Raw genomic sequence first — 13,693 nt, forward strand, 5'->3', positions numbered from 1 at the left:
CTCCCTCTTCTGAGGATACTTGGGATAACGTTTAGGGCCCACTCAGGTAACCCAGGATAATTTCCCCATCTCAAGATCCTTAATCACATCTTCAAAGCCCCTATTGCCATGGAAGGTGACCTACTGACAGGTTCCAGGGATTAGCACCTGGATATATTTGGGGGCCATTTTTCAGCCTACCACAGCATACATGTTTGGTATAGCCTACAGAATTGTAATTTTAAAAATCAGTTGCTAACAATAAAAAATGTCAAGCTATTACATGAAAATCTAGATTTCTGGTTTCTCTTGAGACCTCTGTGGGCCTGCATTCCACGCGGCTGCTATAGGCTGGTGCCTTGGAAGTCGCCTGCGTTCTCCATTCAGCTCAGTGCTCACCATATCTGCTGCCCTGGACTCAGCTGGCCTGTTCTGCTCATCCACACTGGCTGCTGGTGCGTGGAACCCCTGTCCTAAAACCTTTGTTCTTTTTCACGACTCTCCACTTTTGAAGTTGTTCATTCCTGCCTCCTAGAGTTTTTTTCCTCATTTTCCTTCCTCTGCAATCAACTGGATACTCCTACTAATCCTTTAAGAACAAGTGAAAGTGCTGCTTCTCTAGGATCTTGCTTTGTCCTGTAAGGCCCCACCAAACTCTGCTTTGCGGGAGGGCTGAAGGACAGATCTACAAACAGTAACATCAGAAGGTGTGAGGCCTAATAGTTCAGTTCTAGGGCAGCTAAAGTGCTCTAAAGACATACAGTTTGAATAATGAAATCAGTAAAATCTGTGGAAGACTCAGGGGAGATGAAAGGCTTACCTGAATCATGAATTATTCATGCTTCACTGGAGAACAATGAGGCAGAACTTTGGCTGTTATTACTGCTTCTGATACAAAATGATTAGTTTTCATTTTAGATGATTTCACATGCTTATGTAACACAGTAAATTCTATTTGGATATTAACATTTTTGTTTTGACCATTCTAATTTGAGACAATTTACTTGAGGTTATGGAATTGTTTCTTCCTAATGAATGCATTAGAATTGAATATTAAGATATATGGAAGACTTCTTCCCAGTCCTCACAGTTAATCAAATAAAGTAATTTTTGTCTCTGATGCAGAACCAGAGATGAATGGATCTTTGAACTAAAATTAGATTAAACTGACACAGCCATCTGAAGAACAGAAATATACACACACTGCTAATATTCATTACAAGAGACTATTCCTGTTTTTTTCTGTTGATCGTAGAGATGTTGGCTACACCACGGCAGTTAAATTGAACTGAAGTCACAAGTTGAGTCACTAAAGTCAGCAAAGGTGGTTCAGCTGTTTCCCCACAACTAAGAATATTGCCTATGTGGTGGTGAATAGAAACAATTTAATATCAGAGTTGTTGACTATAATAATCACCTGAATTTAGCCATAGATAGCATGTTCAATTTTTGCTTATCAGCAATTACCACAGGGGTATTAAATCCAGAATTTCTTTGGTTATCTTGCATATTCTGCTTGTTTTCAAGTTATTGGGAGAACTTGTTAGGGATCCCTTATAAAGATTATTTAAAAACTCTTGACAGTTCTATGTATATTAAAGTAGACTCATTTAATTACTGTGTTGTAGTACTAAAAAAAAAGTTGACTAAAGCAGAGAAAATGACCATTCTTCCTGTGGTTTCATAAGTTCTATTGCTATAGGGAAGGTCAAAAGAATAGCTGTAATAACTTAAAAGACAACTGGGTGAATAACTTCAGTTAACCAAAAGGTATCAATATAACTTTGACTTTAAAAATCCTGATTTTAGTACTAAGTTGAGGATAACCTTTAACCTTATGATCAAGATTTTAGCTTCTCAGGCAGTTAGAAAATAACAACTCTGAGTGTCTTGAAGCCTTCTCTAGTGATCACAGATGCAAACCTCCCTCAGAATGAAATTTGATGAAGTGTGTTTTTCAAGAATTCTTAGGATGGCATGAATCTGAAGAAAAGGTTTAGCTTCTACATTTTTGAATGCAGAAAGATTTAAAATATTTTAGATTACAGAAAATGATCTTTTTTCACCTTGATACTATACATTTTGAATTAAAAATGTATATTTCGATCAAACAGTGGTTGTAGAAATAATTATATACCCAAAAATATCTTGTCCAGGCTGTTAACCTGTTTACCTTTATTTTTCTGAAATAATAGGAAACCCAGACCTTAATGTTTAGAGATGATTGTTATGGCTTAATCGAATTTTTAATCTGAATAGAGATAAAATTAATTTAGGAAATCTGAGATGTAATATTCTCTCCCAAATTATAAGAATGAAGGTTCATTCCCACAAACTCTGTCAAGTGACATTTCTTTAAAAACCCTTTTTGAGATAGGACAAGAGACAACGATCTATATTTTCATGGATAAGAGTGACATAAGGATCACTTTTTAGTTACCTTCAATCTGGCTCTAGCCACCAGTGGCATGTCTTCTACTGTTTTTTGTAGATGTTTTCTATTTCATCATTTCGAGTCCATTTTTTCATAGCACAAAGTGTAACGCTGTCCCCTCCTTTATATCTCAGAGTTCCTGTGGTAATATTCCTTTTTCATGCTTTTTGAAAAGCAATGACTTTCCCCAACAAGTTGGAAGAGACGAAGGTCTACTGCCTGCTTTGCCCCACATAAACGAGCTGGCCTTGGTCCTCACACAATCCCCTCACCCTCACATGTACAACCTCCACACTGAAAGCCTAAGCCCATCAGCAGATAAATGACTATTAGAATACTGATTCTGAAAGGTTGATGCACTTACTTGAGAGATTTAGATTTGATCAGATCATTCCTTGGTTCTTTCCTTTGTCTCTTACATTTTTTGCTTCACCTTCTCTTTTCTCACTTTCACAAAGGGATAAGAGATTGAATGGTAACATCTACTTCCTCTTATAATAATTTCTAAGAATATTGCTTTTGTTTACTTGAGGATTCTTGAAAGAAAAGTGCTATGTGCTTTTAAAAGATATGAAACATTTCTTTTTAGTATTTGTGAAGAGATTTACCAAATTGAAAGACTCTTAAAATGAAATTGAACAACTCTTTGTCTGGAGAAGAAAACCAGAAAAATATCAGAAAGCACTGTATTCTTCTGAAGTTTTAAAAACTTACTGTGAGGCAGATGGAATTCGAACTTCTGCCTTCAGTGTAGTCATGTTTCTCCAGTGTTACCTCAACGAACAGGGAGATTGGGTCTATATCCTGAAGAAGTTTGACCCCATGGGACAACAGGCCTGCTCAGCCCATCCTGCTTGGTTCTCCCCAGACGACAAATACTCTTGACACCGAATCACCATCAAGAAACGTTCAAGGTGCTGATGACCCAGCAACCATGCCCTGTCCTGTGAGGGTCCCTCATTTCATGCTGCCTGCTACCCCTCTGAGACTTTCTGAACCCAAGCTCTTCAATCTGTCAGCCTTGAAGTCTTGTTACCTCCCTTACTCTTTGGAATCTGGTGTCGTTGTTACCTGTGATCATGCTTGTGCGAGGCAATCATGGTAGCATACCCCTTAAAGGGAACAAGTTCGAATCTTCTTTTTGTGTTTTGACACACAGGTTATTAAAATGATTTGAAAGAAAAAAAAAAAGGAAAAAAATAAAAATTCACTGTGAGTTTGATTTATGGTTTTACAGGGGGTAAAAACTAGAGTAACAGAATGTGGTATCACTCAGTTTAGTGAATTTCAGCTAAAAGTTACTTATTTTTTTCATTAAAAAAACCAAAGAAGGTACAAATAAAAATGGATAGAGAATGAATTCATTTAAGAATACTTGATTAATAATATAAAAAAAGAAAGAAAAGGAACATTCTTTAAAAAAAACAACAGAAAAGGAACATCCATGTTGTAGCATGTGTCAGAATTTCCTTATGTATGTATGTATGTATGTATGTATTTGGTTATTATATGGTATTATTTTTTATAGGTCCTTTTTTTTAGTTTCGGGCATATAAAACAACATAAGGATTAGATATTTACAAACCTCACAAAGTGATAACCCCAACAAGTCTATTACCCATCTGACACCATACATAGCTATTACAATACCATTGACTATATTCCCTATGCTGTACTTGACATCCTGTCACTATATGTATTCTTTAATTATAGTTGACATTCAATATTATTTTATATTAGTTTCAGGTGTACTGTATAGTGGTTTGACATTTTTATAATTTATGAAGTGATCCTCTCAATAAGTCTGGTACCCATATGACACTGTACATAACTTTTTACATTATGGACTACATTTCCCATACTGTATTTCACATCCTGTAATTATTTTGTGACTATCAATTTGTACTTCCTAATCCCTTCACCTTTCTCACCCATCGCCCCAACACCCCTCTCTTCAGTTATTTGTATCTCTGAGTCTATTTCTGTTTTGTTTGTTTGTTTATTCTACATATAAGTGAGATCATATGGGATCTGTCTTTCTCAGTCTGACTTATTGCATTTAGCATAATACCCTCTAGGTCCATCCATATTGTTGCAAATGGTAAAATTTCATTCATTTTTTTTTTTTAAAGATTTTACTGGGGAAATTGGGAGAGGGAACAGTGTTGGGGAATCGGGGAAGGAGAACAGGCAAGTTGCTGTCCTTTTATTCTTTAGTCTAGCTGTAGAGGACGTTGCTTCACTGGCCCATGTTGGTATTTTGATTGTTGTGCTCTTCCTGGCTGAGGCAGATCGGTCATTGGCCATTGGATGGCCGCTCACAGTGGCTTATGGCCGCTCGTGCCACTGGCTGCTCACGCTGGCTGCCGGCCACTCACTGTAGCTTATGGCCACACATGGTAGCAGCAGGGGCTGCAGTCTACACTGTCACTGGCGACTCACAGCAGCCCAGCTCCAGGTCAAGCTGTTGTTCACCATCTTAGCTGTAGAGGGCAGTGTCACTGGCACATGTAGGATCTGAATCGGTGGCCCTGCTGCTCAGAGCTCATTCTCCCAAGTCAGATCTTAACTAACGAGCCACTTGGCTGGCCCTCATTCTTTTTTATGGCAGGATAATACTTTATTGTATATGTGTACCACAATTTCTTTATCCAATTGTCTATTGATGAGCATTTGGGTTGTTTCCATAGCTTGGCTATTGTGAATAGTGCTGTAGTAAATATAGGGGTGCATATATCTTTTCGAATTTAGAGTTCTGGATTTCTTTGAATAAATACCCAGGAGTGGAATTGCTGGGTCATAAGATGGTTTAAAAGATGGCTTTATTTTTAATTTTTTGAAGAAACTCCATACTGTTTTCCATAGTTGCTGCACCACTTTGTAATCCTACCAACAGTGCACAAGGATTCCCCTTTCTTCACATCCTGGCCAATACTTGTTTGTTGCTTTATTAAATGATGGCCATTTTGACAGGTGTGAGGTGATATCTGATGTTGAGCATCTTTTCATATGTCTGTTGGCCATCTGTATGTCCTCTTTGGAGAAATGTCATTTCAGGTCCTCTGTCCATGTTTTAATTGGATTCTATTTTGTTTTGTTTTGTTTTGATTTTGGTGTTGAGTTGTATAAGTTTTTTATAAATTTTGGATGTTAACCACTTATCCGATGTATCACTAGCAAATATCGCCTCCCATTCAGTAGGAAGTTTTCGTTTTGTTGATGGCTAGAACACCTGGAGGCCTGCTGCCACCTGCTGACTCCCTTAAAGTTCAGCTGTTGATAAAGCCTTGTGCAATATGCAAGTCAGGTGAGGCAGGGTGTCAGGAGTCACTACAGTGGGAGGTGTGGTCACCAGGTTAATATAGACTCTGGTTTGGTGACAGTGCTGAGCCTAGAACTACTCAGGAAAAGTCTCAGCGTACACCGAGGCCAGTCATCACCTGCCTGACACCTGTGGATTTTGATAGTTTTCCAAAAAAGAGTGCAATGTGGGTGGGTCTGGCTGCTCCTGGAGAAAGTGCCTCCGGCATTGGGGGAGTTGTGTGAGGCGGGGTCTCAGTGAGTTAGCAGAGTGGAGCCTCGGAGCTCACCAGACCAATTTAGATTCCGATTTGGCCGTAAGTGTAGGGGGAGGGCTGAACACATGAAAGATGGCAGCCATTTGCTGGCTGCCTGGGAGAAAGACTCCACACAAGGAAAATGGTGACTGTTCTCCAGCCCTGGCCTCAAAGCTACACATCTCGGTCTGCTCCCCGTATGCCTCTGATGCCCCTCAAGTCACCGTCCCTATGCTGGAGACCAAGGTGAGTGCCTGCAAGCAAGTGAGTCTGTGTGCTGGCCCTTTAAGAGGGCGCCTGGGTTTCCAGCTGCTTTCCGTCTCACCAGGATCGGCCAACAGAGTCCTTGCTACTTTTCACTGCCAGATGTTGTGGGATCCTCTTCTTGGCACAGGACCCCTCCCTCTTCTGGGGGTAACTCCACCACGAGGTGTCCCTCCCAATGTTCAACCACTATCTGTGGGCTTTGGGTCAGCTGGTTTTATGCCTCTGCCTCTCCTGCCAGTCTCAATGTGACCTCTTCTTTATAACCTTAGTTGTAGGGGTTCTCTGCTGCTAGTTTTCAGAGGATTTTTGAGGTTGATTGTTCTATAATTTACTTGTAATTTTGGTGTGACCCTTGGGTGCAGTAGGCATAGCATTTACCTAATCCTTCATCTTGAACCAAATCCTGTCCTTGGTTTTTATACTTAGAGAGAAATCCTTTTTGGCTTTGATATCTTGAGATGTCTACTAAAGACAGGAACTGGGAAGATCTAACAATTTATGGAAGAGTCACTACACTCTTAAGAACTACTTTAGGGAGAAATATCACTTTAATAGCATCTTATAATGTAATAATAGAAAATACCGTATTCTCACTCAGGAAAAAATTCTCAAATTTGAAATTGAATGCAATAAAAGATAAAACCACAGGAAGAGGAAACACCTGTGCCTTACACAGAGAGCAGAGCCTGCTTGTGATGGACACAATTCACTCATTCATTCATTCATTCATTCAGTAAACATTTATTGAGCATTTAGTATTATGTGCCAAGCACTATTAATTAATAAATAATTAATTCCTCTCAAAGAAGGATTCAGATGAAAGAAGATGGGCATGTAATCAAATAATTAATTTTACCACAAGGTGATAACTGCTTTTATGAGCTGCTCAGGGAACAAAGTGACTAATGTTTGTTAAACATTGCCAGATGTAATTCCGTAATAAGCCACATCTACTGACCTTACTATATCCTTTCTGTATGCATATTAGAAATAATGCTGTGGGCTTCCTGGCAAGGCCTTCACATAGGGCCATAGACTACAGTGTGCATGATATGCCCTGGAAATAAGCAGTGTACTACCTACATAGACCAGATGTGGAGGCCCTGCCTAGCACATGCTGGGCCCTCCAACTTGTTGAAAGAATAGATAAATGGATGTACACATAGAGGATGACTTACGGAGTATACAACTTGTATCAGGTAGAAGAAGAAAGAGAGGGAACTATAGAAGTGAGGCAAGTTTGTCGAGTTTCAAACTAAAGTCCTCTACATAATGATAGAGAATACTGCCATTCATAATTGAAACAAATATTTGAGAATAAGGTTAAGAAATGTCCAAAACCTATATAAGGTAAACCTTAAAATACTTCTGACAGACTCAAAGACTTGAACAAATGCAAAATATATTCTCTAGAGGAAAACTCATGACATTTTCCCTAAGTGAATTTATTAGTATGATGCCACCTTAATAAAAACACAAACAAGCTTTATTATGAAGTTAGGGAAGTAGCTCCTAAAGTTTACGTGGAGAAACAAACATGCAAGAGTTGTCAGGGGGAAAAAAAAACATTAACAAAAAAATACAAAGCCACTGTAATTAAAGCAGCATGGTAGTGGTATGTATTCATAAATAGATAGACTGTTGTATTATAAAGTTGACCAAAATAGAAAGCCCACACAGAGATCCAACTTCATACAGAAATCCAGTATATGATAAGGGCATCTGAAATCACCAAGTCAAAGATGGACTTGGGTAGCCATTTGGGAAAAGTAAAATTAAGTCTCACAATGTACACAAGAATAAACTTCAGATTCATCTGAGATCTAAATGTAAGAGTCTAACAATTTAAATACCAAAGAAAATATGGTTGAATATCTCTTTAATCTTAGTGTGGGGGAGGCTTTCTAATTATGACACAAAACTCAGAGAGTATAAAAAAAGAGAGTGATAAATTTAACCACAAAAATCAAATGTTTCCATCACTTGTGCGATTCCTGCCAGGCACTTACCATAAATCTAAACATAAGGAAACATTAGACAAACCCAAATTGTAAAATATTCTACATAATAGTCTATAATGTTTTAAAGTGCCAAGACCATGAAAGTCACTGAAAGAATGCGTCTCCTTCCACACTGAAGGAGACTAAGGGGATGTGATAACTAAATGGAACGCATGATTCTGAGCTAGATCTTTCTGCTGTCAAGGACATTATTAGTACAATTGGTGAAACCTAAATGGGTTTTGATGATTAAATGGTAGTAATATATCAGTGTTAGTTTCCTGAATTTGATGCTTGTATTTTGGTTAGAAAGGAGACTTTCTTTATAGGAAAAGTACACTAATGTTTGGGGTGATTGTACATTAAGTCAACAAGTCACTCACTGTCAAAAAGTTTGGGTGGGAAAAAAACGCCTTTTTTTTGTACTGTATTTGCAACTTTTTGTAAGTCTGAGATTATATATATAATATATAATACATAATATACTATAATACATATAATATATAGCTATTGTGATAAAATTAATTCCATAGGGAAAGATTAAATTACTAAAACTGATCTCAGAACAGATTTAAAAATACAATTAGAAATTACCAGAGAAGAGATATGAATATGTCAAAAATTAACCCCCAAAACATCATCAGGTCCAGATATTCTCATGGGAGTATTTTATTTAGCTCCTAAAAGACAGATTGTTCTAATGCTATCTAAATTGCTATAGGACATAGGAAAAGAACTAAAGCTTCCAAATCCTTTTCATAAAATGAGAAAACATTGATACTAGAACCCAAATATGACAGGGAGAAAAACAATGACAGATCAAACTTTCTTATGAATACCTATGTAAAAAACTAAATAAAACATCAAGATACAAAGCTCAGCAACACATTAAAAGGATAATAAACCATGATCAAGTGGCATTTTATCCAGGAGTACAGGAATAATTCAACATCAGAAAAATATTAATATAATTTACCATATTAGTAAATCAAAATGGTAAAATTGCATGATCATCTTCATAGATGCTAAGAATGTATTTAATAATACTCAACATCCATTCTTTATAAAGAACTATAAATAAAACAGAAATCAATAGATACATTTTATCACGTTAAAGAACAATCAATCTCCACCCTCAAATGACATCATGTTAATTTAAGATTGTATACTGGAAGTAATCGATAGAGTGACGAGCTAGAAAGGATGTCCACTGCTATTTAACATTGTTCTAGAAGTTCTGGTCAATACAATTAGACAAAATCAAGAAACCAAATGAATAAACATTGGTAAAAAGGAGGGAAAAGNAATGATGGTGCCAACTTGGGTCAGTGAAGCAACGTCCTCCACAACTAGACTGAAGAACAAAAAGACAGCAACTTGTCTGTTCCCATCCCCCAATTCCCCAATAAAAATCTTAAAAAAAAAAAAAGAATACTACAAAGCTTTTATCATTTAAACAGTGTGGTATTGGTACAGGGCTGAGCAGACAGATCAATGGAATAGAACAGAAAGTCCATATATAGAATCAAATATATAAAAATCTAGTATGGGATTAAGCTGGTATCTCAAATCACTGGGTCAGACATATTTGAATAAATTCCCAAGTGGATCAGAGATCTAAATGTAAAAAAATTAAAACAGCACAGGTACTAATTGCTTTTCGTGGAGAAAGTTTCTTTTAAGCAGTACTCAAAATCCAGAGGAAATAAAAAGGAAACATTGATAGATTAGACAACATAAAAATTTAAAACTTTTGCATGGCCTAAGCACTATAAGCAAATTCAGAAGACAATTGCCAAACTGAGAAAAAAGTTTTTCAATACATACCACAGATGAAGGGCTAATACCTTTAATATATAAAGAACTTTTAAAAACAGAAGAAAAACGATAAAAAACCTATAGAAAAAAAATGAGTAAAAGATATAAACAAAAATTCACAAAAATAGCTATAAAGCTGTCCCTTAAACATACAAAGATGTTTAACATCACTTATAAACAGAGAAATACAAAATTAAACTACACTGAGACAGCATTTCTCTCAATAGATTGGTTAAAATTCAAAAGCAGCACTTTCTGTTGGTGAGGCTGTGGGGAAATAGTCTCATATATTGCTGGTAGGAATGCAAAATGGAGGCAAATTTGGCAATATCAAACAAAATTACATATGCATTTACCCTTTGACCAGAAATCTCCCTTCTAGGAATTTCTCTTGCAGATACACCTCCAACAACCCAAACATCTATATGAATAGCTTATTCACTTCAGCATTACTTGGAATTGCAAATATTGGAAACTGCCTAAATAATCAAGCATAAACTATGGTACACACAGTGAAGAACTATGAAACTGTAAAAAAGAATGAGAACTATCTCTATGAAACTATATAGGATGATTTCCAGGGAAATAATATTAAATGAAAAAAGCAATATTGTATTGAAAGTGCAATATTGTATGAGACATTTTATGTAAAAAGCACAGAAAACAAAAAAAATCATACACATATCTTGTTACAAAACAAAAAAGAAGAGGAATGATGAACGAGAAAACATTTTGTTTTAATGGCTACTATTTAGAGGGTGAGTAGAAAGGATACAGGCGAGAGTAACACTTCTCTGAGAATAACATTTTTATAGTTTTGGCTTTTCAAACGTGTTACTATCCTACATATTCCAAAATTAAATTAAACCATTAAGGTGAGAATAAGGAAAAAACCTTAAAACAGGGTAAACTCAAACAAATTTCAGTTTGTTTCTGTTCTAATTTTATATGACATAAATACCAGAACCACAAGCAGAGAGAGAAAAGAAGGAAACAAAGAAGTAATACAAATAACTGAAGCTTGTGGAATTTGACTATATACCCTCAGCTTGGAGTAGGGAAAAGGCTGGGGGAAGGGGGAAGGATTGCAAACAAATTACGATCTCTTTTAGATAGGTTTGTTATGTAGTGGTATGGAGAAGCAATTCTGAAATGATTTTGGATATATCATAGGATTAAGCAAATGAATAAATATATTGTCTAAAAAATATCCCTGCGCAAGCCTCCTCAGTGAGGAAGAAGGGACATGCAAATATGGAATGTGGGAAGGAATTAGAATGAGAAATATCAGTGTCTACTTATGATTTCCAAAATGCATGTATGCATGTGTACATGCATATGTTTGTTATCTATTGCTGCATAACAAGTATCCTAAAATTTAGCAGCTTAAGACAACAAGCATTTATCTCAGTTTCTGTGGTTTAGAAATCCCCAGTGATATGCTCTAAGAACACATCACTGTCCTATGCAGTACTCCAGCCAAGTAAGCAAAACCTTAATCTAAGTAATAGGAAACATCAGACAAGTAAAAAGGAGGACATTTCTGGTTTGTTTGTTTGTTTGTTTGTTTGTTTGGTTTTTTTAAAGGTGTCTAGAGGGACAATATTCTTTTAAAATGTCAGTGTTGTAAAAGAGAGAAAAAGCTGTGGAGACGTTCCAGATTAAAATAGGGTAGAGAGATATAACAGTTACATACATTTACCAAACCCTAGACTCAATCCTGCACTGGAGGAGGAAAAGGTACCCCGGGTTAGCTGGCAAAGCTGGAATGTGGGCAGTAGCTTACATAGAAGTACTACGGCGGAAAAAGATCGGTCTTTTGTGTTGGGCAGGGATTGGCTTGAGTGCTGGCTTCACCACTCCTCAGTGTATGATTTCTATGTCTTTGTCTCCTCGTCTGAAACCGGAGATAACTAAACCTGCTTCATGTAGTTATAAAGATGACTCGGCCAAAGTTAAATGCCTGGTGCAGAACAGGCCTTCAATAAATGCCCTGTCTTCTACAGTAGGATAAGCATCTGATGATTACCTGCTTAGTTTTGTTTTTTTTTCCGCATAGAAAACCAAATGTGATCACTACAAAATGATCTCTCTACCCTAACAGTATGGAAAATTTAAATAATTTCCCTTATCATGTATTTCACCACCATTGGGTAATTAGGGCACATGTGGTCTGATTTTTTTCAGCTACATTAATGATTGGTGTTGGCACAGTCAATCAGATGGGCTGTATATCCCCACTATTTGATAAATAACTGCCCCAAGCCAGTTTTGATGATTTTCAGAGTGTTAGATGCCTGCTGAACACAAAGTAAGACATGACACCAATCCAGCAAGCTGGTTGTCTTAATGCCAAGATGGCCTTTTCTTGTGTCCGATAGCTTCTATTTAGGGCATTCTATAAAGGACATTTTTTTCAGAAAGGTAAGCAATATTTCAGTAAGCATTTAATTAGGATTTGAACAACCACATTCTTTAACTGATTCCTGGGATTTCTTAGAGTAATGGAACTAATATTGAAAGAGACTGCATCATTCCCTCACAGTTTTTTCCTTTCTAGTAGTCTTTTAGATATTTGCCTTTTTAGTTACAAAGACAACTCACTAGGAACATGAACAGTCACTGAAAATCAGCACATTGTTCCAAACAAAATAAAACAGGACCTCTGGAATTTTCATGTATTATAATTGTACCCCATACACTGACTGTCTCCGGCTGACCCCTTAAAGCAGGGTCAGATCACCCTGTGCACCGGTGGTGCTCTGATCTCCAATCTGCAATGCATCTCAGGATTACCTGAAAGGACAGAGGTTCATGGGCATATTTTTAAAAACGTATCCTTTTATTTTGGAAATAATATGTTCATTTAGTTCAATATTCAAAAGGTACCGAAGGCTATTAGTGAAAAGTCCTCCTTGAGCCTTTGTTCCCACATCACCCAGGTCCCCTCTCTGGGCAGTAAATGATAGAGTTTCTGGTGTAACTTTCCAGGCATATTTTGTGTATATACAAGCAAATATGAATACACACTGTCCCCCTCTTGTGTGTATGGCAGTATGTTATACATTGTCCTGCACTGTGTTTCTATTTTTCACCCACAGTAGGTCTTGGAGGTCCTATATTAGCTCATAACAACATTCTCATTCTTTTCTGGGATTAAGATATTTCATTGTATGACTGTGCCACTATTTAACCAGTCTACTACTGATAGACATTTACGTTGTTTTCTGCTCCTCCAAGTGATGCTGCCATAAATATCTTTGTATTTGTCAGTTTGCACATGCTTGAACATGTCTGTAGGTTAAATACTTAGAAATGGAATTGTGTAAAAAAATCCATTTGTAAATGTGATAGATACCATCAAATTATCACCTGTAAAAATGATACCAAATTACATTTCCCTACAATATAGAAGTGTGTCTATCATTGTGATCTTGCCACATAATGTTATCAAACTTTTTGACCTTTGACAACCTAGTGAAAAAAGTGCTTTTTCGGTAAAGTTTTATTTGCATTTCTCTTGTTATAAATGAGATTTAATGTGGTGTATGTGTAAGACCCACTTGTCTTTTTTTTTTTTCTATGAACTATACAGTTGACCCTTGAGCAACGTGGGGGTTAGGGGTCTGACTCTGCAC

The 13,693-nt window shown here is 36.8% G+C and overlaps 1 pseudogene; it reads left to right on the top strand.

Annotated features, from left to right (window-relative positions):
* The first annotated feature begins 3,169 nt into the window (after positions 1-3,169).
* LOC109388435 (H/ACA ribonucleoprotein complex subunit 3 pseudogene) lies at positions 3,170-3,363 on the top strand (annotated as a pseudogene).
* Positions 3,364-13,693: the final 10,330 nt, after the last annotated feature.

Source organism: Hipposideros armiger, unplaced genomic scaffold (assembly GCF_001890085.2).
Source record: "Hipposideros armiger isolate ML-2016 unplaced genomic scaffold, ASM189008v1 scaffold_196, whole genome shotgun sequence".
NCBI classification, from domain to species: Eukaryota; Metazoa; Chordata; class Mammalia; order Chiroptera; family Hipposideridae; genus Hipposideros; species Hipposideros armiger.